A 7,165-nucleotide genomic window follows, 5' to 3' on the forward strand; every position below is an offset into this window, starting at 1 on the left:
ACATTGTTTCCCACTTTTGCCCCAAATATTTACTTTCCTAGATTTTTTATTTAATTTCTGTAAGTTTAAATATTGAGAAGTCACCAAAATTACTGTAGCGAACATGTATTTATCCTTCAACTACATTCACTAACTACTTTTTTTCTCTTTTCTTTTTTCTCATATGACACTTGATTTCTGCATACTTTAGGATATACAGTCTAAGAATAAAGATGCTCTCCTGCATAACCACAATAAATTTACAGGAGGTTGCAAAAATATACAGTCCTGTGAAAACTCCATCCAACTTCCTCCAAATGGAAACATCTCATATCAGAGACGTATCAAACGTATCAAAATCAGAGAATTGATATTGGTACAACAGCGTTAACAAGATCACACACTTTATTCATCTTGCACCACATTTATCATGCAAACATTTCTAAATATGTAGTTCTGCATGTGATTACATGCATAGATTTGTGGAAACGCAGCAAAAACCAGCTCCTGGTACTGTCCATCACAATGCATGAGTGGAATTCTCTCATTGACTCCCTTACAATTGCTTTCACTCCTGTCTGTGTACCTTAGCAAGCAATGGTATTCTACTGAAAATTGCACTACCTGTCTCTATCATTTTGTCATTTAAAAAATATTATATGAATCAAATATATTGAATGTAACTTTTTGAGACTGGTTTTCTAACATTACGCATAATACCCACCTAAGTTGTTGTATGGATTAATTGTTTCATTTCATTTCTGAGCAGTATCCCACCATACACATATAGCATATTTTTAAAAATCTCCTTGCTTCTTGAGGGATATTTGGGTTGTGTTCAGTTTGGGACTATTTTGGTACAAGCTACTATGAATGTATGTGGACAGGTTTTTGTGTGAACATAAATTTTCTTTATTTTTAAAATAGATTTCTTGGGCTCTTCTAGACACATAAACATGCCATCTGTTAATGAGGATGGTTTTATGACTTCCTTTTTAATGTGTATACAATTTATTTGCTTTTCTTGCCGTATTGCCTTGGTTTCAGTATTATGTTGAATAAGAGTGGTAGGAACAGACATTCAGCATTCACCACTAACTGTTATATTGGCTGTTTTTGCAGATGTTCTTTATCAAGTTGAGGAGATTGACCTCTATTTTGAGATTGCTGACAGTTTTTATCATGAATCAGTGTTGAATTGATGCTTTTTCTGCATCCATTGATATGACTAATCATGTGGTTTGTTTTCTTTAGTTTTTTGGCATAAAGGATTATATTGATTGATTCCAAATACTGAACCTGGCTTACAAACACGGGATACAATCAAATCAATTTTAGGTATAATTCTATTATGAATTAGTGAATTCTCTTTATTCATAAATTGTGTCTAAGTTTTTGAAATATATTGGTCATAATGTTTTTTCTGTGTGTGTGTGTGTGCACAAAGGTATTTTCTGCTTGCGAGTAGCAGGATACTTACTAGCTTCATAATATGAGTTTGAAATTATTCTTTCCACTTATGTATTCTAGAAGAGACTGTAGAATTGGTACTAATTTTCTTTTAACAGTTACATAGAATTATGTTTCCTCAATAGGTATATAATTATTCAGATTGTCTGCTTCATAGTGAGTGAAATTTTTTATATTCTTTTTTTTTGTTGGGAATTGGACCATTTCATCTAAGTTTTCAAATATGTGTTGTAGAGTTGTTTACAATGTTCATAGCATTTCACTATTATCTTTTTAATGACTAGGAAATCTGTGGTAATATTCCCTCTTTCATTCCTAATGTCAATAAATTGTGTCTTTTCCCTTTCAACCTTTGTCAATATTGGTTGACAATTATTCATCCTATTTACTGTTTCAAATAACCACATATTTGTTTTGATCTTATCTGTTGTTTTCAATTTCAGTGAATTCTACTTTTATTTTATCATTTCTTTCATTCTGCTTGCTTTGGGTTTATTTTCCTTTTTTTTTTTTTTTTTTTTCCCTAGATTTTTGAGGAGAAAACTTCCACAACTGATTTCAAACTTTCCCACTCTCTTAGCACAAGCATTTAGTATACAAATTCCCCTCTCCTCGATTTTCTTGATCTGGATCCCACAAATGTTTCATTTCTACTTTTATTCATTTCTATGCATGTTTCACAATTTTAAATTTTATTTAGCTTCTTATAATTGAGTTTAAGATTACTTATATAATCTCAATACAAAACCTCTACCAAAAATATAATTTGCAGATATTTTCTATGAATACGTATTTTTTTCCATTTCATAATACTCTTTTGAAGCACAAAGTTTTAATCTTGGTGTGATTCTCAATGTTAACTTTTCATGAATAAATCATGTTTTGGCAGTTCTATTGAAAACTTTCCTAATGTTTTAAGTTTTAAAATTGACATATAATAATTATATAGTGATGTTTTAATATTTATACAGTGTTCAGTTTGTGGGTATTTTTCTCCTATGTGTTCATATACATATATATGAGCATACATGTAATATATATTTTTACTTTTATTATTTACATTTAGTATGATTTATGATGAATTAATTTTTGAGTATAATGTAAGGTAAGGTGTATAAATGCATCTTTTTGCACAGATATAGATAATTCTCCTAGTATGAAATGCTGAAAAGATTATATTTTATTCATTAAATTTCCTTGGCACATTTGTTGAAAATTAGTTGACTTTAATTGTAATCTCAAATCCTTTTCTTTGTTCTTCAGGTCTCTATTTGTCATAATACTGAAGTATGTTTATTAGTAAATTTTTTCAAATTTTGGATCCAGGAATGCATTTCTTCCTTTTCAGATTATTTGGTTATTCCGTCTCTTTTGCTTTTCCATTTAAAATGTGGAGTTAGCTCATCAATTTCTGGGGCAACATACACATACACAGACACACACATACACACACACACACACACACACACATACACATACACATCCCCTGTTACGATTTGACAGGAGTTGTATTGAGTTTATATATCACCAAGTGAAGATTTGCCATGTAAAAAATAGTCTTCCAATCTATGAGTATTGAATGTATCTCCAATTATTTAGGTCTTTACGTTTTGCTATATTTTACAGTTTTCATTATATATGTTCTACACTTCTTTTGTTAAATTTTTTATCTTCTTGATATTATAAATGGAATTGTTATCTTGACTTCATTTTGACAATGCATTACTAATATAAAAATACAATTGATTTTTATATTGCTCTTGAATTCTGCAAATACGCTTCACTTACTTATAAATTCTTGTAAGTTTTATTTTAGAATCCCTAGTTTGTTGTTGCTGTTGTAGTGTGCTTATTTTTGTTCTTTGATTTATCCTACTGCCTAGAATTCCTAATGCACTGTTTGTTTGAAGTTACCAGAGACACAATTCTTTACTTACTCCCGATTTAGGGGGGAAACATCTAGTCCTTCATCATTAAGGGTGAAAGCATGTCTAGATTCCTGTAGATGCCCTTAATCAGTTTGTTAAAGTTTCCTTTTACTCCTAGTTGTTGGGAGTTTTCATTCTGAACAGTTGGAATTTGTTGATTTTTAAAGTCCATCTATTGAAATGATCATGTATGTTTCGATGTTAATTTACTGACTTCCTGATGTTAAAACAACTTTCCACTCTTGGCATAAAATTCACCTAATCATGCTGTAAAATCCTTTTCTGTATGTTGAATTTGGTTTTCTAATTTTTTGAGGATTTGTGTGTCTATATTTGTGTGTCTATATAAATGTGGGGTAATGATTGGTAGTTTTCAGTTTTGTTAATATCGCTACTTTAGATTTAGAGTAGTACTGTTTTCACAGATTGAATAGGGAAATATCCCCCTTCTCCTCTATTTTCTAGAAGTTTATGACAGATAGATACAATTTCTTCTTTAAATCTCTTGATAGAATCCACTCAGGGAGGCCATCAGGGATGAAGATTTTTGTAGGAAGGTAATAATTATTGTTTTATTTGGCACAAGTCTATACAGATTTTCTATTTCTTCTTGAAAAACTTTTGGTAATTGCTGCTTCCTAGGAATTTTTCGAAGTTGTATAGCTTATTGGCAAATAATTGTTCATAGTATCACCTTATGATCCTTTTAATTTCTGAAAGGTCAGTAGTGATTACCTTTTTTTCAGTTCTAATTTTTTCAGTGTTTGAATTTATATTTGTTGCTATTTTGCTATTTTCATATATGTCAGTTTTGTTTCTCTGTTCCACTTGTACTTCAATTTTATTTTAGCTATATTCTTGTGCATCATTTTAATTCCTTTGTATGACATTTTACTACATTTTTATATTCTTAGAATTTGATCTCTGAATTTCAGTATATATTTTAACTTCTCAAAATCTACTTCAAATTAAAACTAACATTACTCTGCTAAAACATAAACTTTTGTCTTCATCAAAGCCCATCTTCTCTCCCTTCATTTGTGCTTTGTGTATAAAAGTATTCACTTTTTTTGTCATTTCAAATCTGCTGTAAAACCCCTTGAGTAAAATTTTTCTTGTGTCTTTTATACTTTTCAATTCTATAATTTCCATTTAGTTCCTTTTAATTATTTTACCTCTTAATCAGCATTCTCTGATGAGTAACTGTCACCATACACTCCTTTAATTCTTTAAATCTGAAATATATTAGCACTTTGAAATAATTTATAATTGCTGAATTTGAATTATTTGAAAATTTGAACTCTTTGCTGAGTTTAATTCCAAATAATCAGGGGTAAACAAAAAAAGTATATTGACTTTTTTTGTTTAGTTTAGTTTTGTTTTCCTGGTATGGTTCACACTTTCTTTGTGTTATGTATCTCATATTTCTTACTTAAAACTGGATATTTAGAATAATATAGCAGCTCTGAATTGAGATTCTCCTTACTGACCCAGTGGTTGGTACAGGCTTTCTTCATCTTCTATTTTCTACCAGGGCTTCTCATGTGTTGGTGGGGACAGAGGGCAGCAGTGTTATGTTCAGCTAAGGATGTAGATATAACCTGACTCTCCTCCAGTCTATCCTGCAATGTTTAATTTGACATTTTTTTTCTGGTATTTGATTTTTAGGAACAAGATTTCTTTTGTTCCTTATTCCAGAATTCCAAAAGTCATTTTTAGGTTATTAATTTTCTTTAGAATCAAAACTTGAATAAGTTGAAAGTATAATAGTAATAATATTATTATTTTGAACCATTGAGAATACGTTGCCAACAAGGTGCATCAACAGCCCTGAAATCTTGAGGGTGCATTTCCTATATGTGAACACTTTCTTCTACTTAACCACATTATAATTCTCTAGATCAGGAAGTTAACCTTCCTGCCCTGTTGGGATCTGTGGCATCTTTGTGCCGGGATTGTACTTTCCCAGATTTCTTTTATTTATGTGGCTACTAATTAAGATTGGCCACTAGATCAACTTACACGAAACCCTAAATTAGTAATTTAAAAAGTAGCCATTTTTATGCTCTGAATCAGTTCAGGGCTGGTGCTTTGGCAGCTTACACGTGTAACTGATCTGTTGGCTCTCCCTCTTGGCATTGGTAAACAACAAAACCCATGTTTTCTTCATCTCTCACTGGATTTCACCCATTGTCCTCTCTAAACCCTGGTCTGGAGCATTTACTAGTTCATAGTCAAAAGCCACAGCCTTATCCTTCAGGTCACTTGCATTTTTGAGATTGTAAGGGATGAATGTGAGATGTGCTTTCAGCCATAACTCCTGGGTTGCAGTTCATCTTTACTCTCAGCTGTTCATATCCATCTTCCATGACCAACAGCCAGCCCAGCTAACCCCCAGCCCAGCCCCAGACCAGAGACAGATGACCTTACATATACTATAACCACCTCCCACAGGTGCAAATGTTCTATTCTCTATAGTGAATCCCCAAATCTAAATTCTTCATAGTCTCCCTGCTCCTCTGTGGAAACAATTATTGATACACCATCTATTCTTTGCAGACCATTCAGGTTTTACTAGTTCTCCAAATAATATGATTTTAAGGAAAGCATCCACTCAGAATCACGTATTTAAAAAAAATCTGGAAAATCTATTTTCTTACAGCCTGGAATAGTTGCATGACATTTCCATGAGTTTCATTAGATTTATGTTGCTCTCTAACAAATTACCACACACTTAGCAGCTTAAAACAACACTCATTAATTATTTCACAGCTTTTCTAGGTATAAAGTCTGGCATGGATAGCTGGATTCTCTGCTTAGGGCCTCACCTGGCTTAAATCAGCATGTTGTCTGGTCCACGCTCTCACAGGGAGCTTGGGGTCCTGGTTCAAACCCATTCTTGGCAGAATGAAGTTCTTTTTGGTCATAGGCTGGAGGTCTCCTTTCATGTTGCCTGTCAACCAAAGGTTGCTCTAAGATCCTGGAAATCACGCACAGTCTTAGTCACATGGCCTTCTCCTAGCAGAGCAGTTTACGTCTTCAATGTCAGCAGGAAAGTATGTTTTTCAGTCTTTCACCTAATTAATCAAGCCCACCCAGGATAAACTTCCTTTGACTAACTGAAAGGTAACTGATTTGGAACCTTCAATGCACCTGTAAGAAGACTTTGCCTTAGCCATAATCTCTTTACTAAACACAAAGCACAGGTCCTATACATATGAGAGAAACAATCTATTAATTCTATTAATTTCTATTTTATTGACTGGTTTAATCAGAAATTGGAATTCAATTTTGAAAAAGTCCTTTCATGCACCCATGAGCATAACATGAATTTTCTCATATCGATTAATATAGTGAATTATATTAATACATTCTCTTATATTGAACCATTCCTTCATTCATTTTATAAATACCAGTTGATCATCTTGTACTACTTTCAAAATGAAGTGGTGGATTTTCTTGCTAATATTTTATTTTTTACTAATATTTATAAGTAGCACATTACTTTCTTCCTTGAATACTTTTATGTTACTTATCTTAAATCTTATTTTTACATTTCTTCAGGTGGAACCCATTGTCTGAGGATCAAATTAATAAGATATCTTTAAATTAAATATGATCCTTGTATCCAGTAACTAAATGGATAATTTTTAATAGAAAACATATGCCTACAGTCACATTACAATTTAATACAATGGTAAATATTATAGATTTACATACAAATCACTGGCTAACTTAATATGGTAATTATCAAGAAGAATATGAACATACTTCATAGAATGCATACC

The 7,165-nt window shown here is 31.9% G+C and overlaps 1 long non-coding RNA gene across 5 annotated transcripts in view; it reads right to left on the bottom strand.

The window, feature by feature from the left end:
* The window catches only part of LOC108532128 (uncharacterized), a 97,239-nt gene extending 90,743 nt beyond the window's left edge, over nt 1-6,496 (bottom strand). For all 5 annotated transcript variants that reach the window (XR_001886369.1, XR_001886368.1, XR_001886370.1 and 2 more), the window contains exon 1: nt 6,206-6,496. This is a non-coding gene — a long non-coding RNA (uncharacterized LOC108532128). The remainder of the gene's footprint in view (nt 1-6,205) is intronic.
* Nucleotides 6,497-7,165: the final 669 nt, after the last annotated feature.

This window comes from Rhinopithecus bieti, unplaced genomic scaffold (assembly GCF_001698545.2).
Source record: "Rhinopithecus bieti isolate Rb0 unplaced genomic scaffold, ASM169854v2 scaffold_8220, whole genome shotgun sequence".
In the NCBI taxonomy this organism is placed as follows: domain Eukaryota; kingdom Metazoa; phylum Chordata; class Mammalia; order Primates; family Cercopithecidae; genus Rhinopithecus; species Rhinopithecus bieti.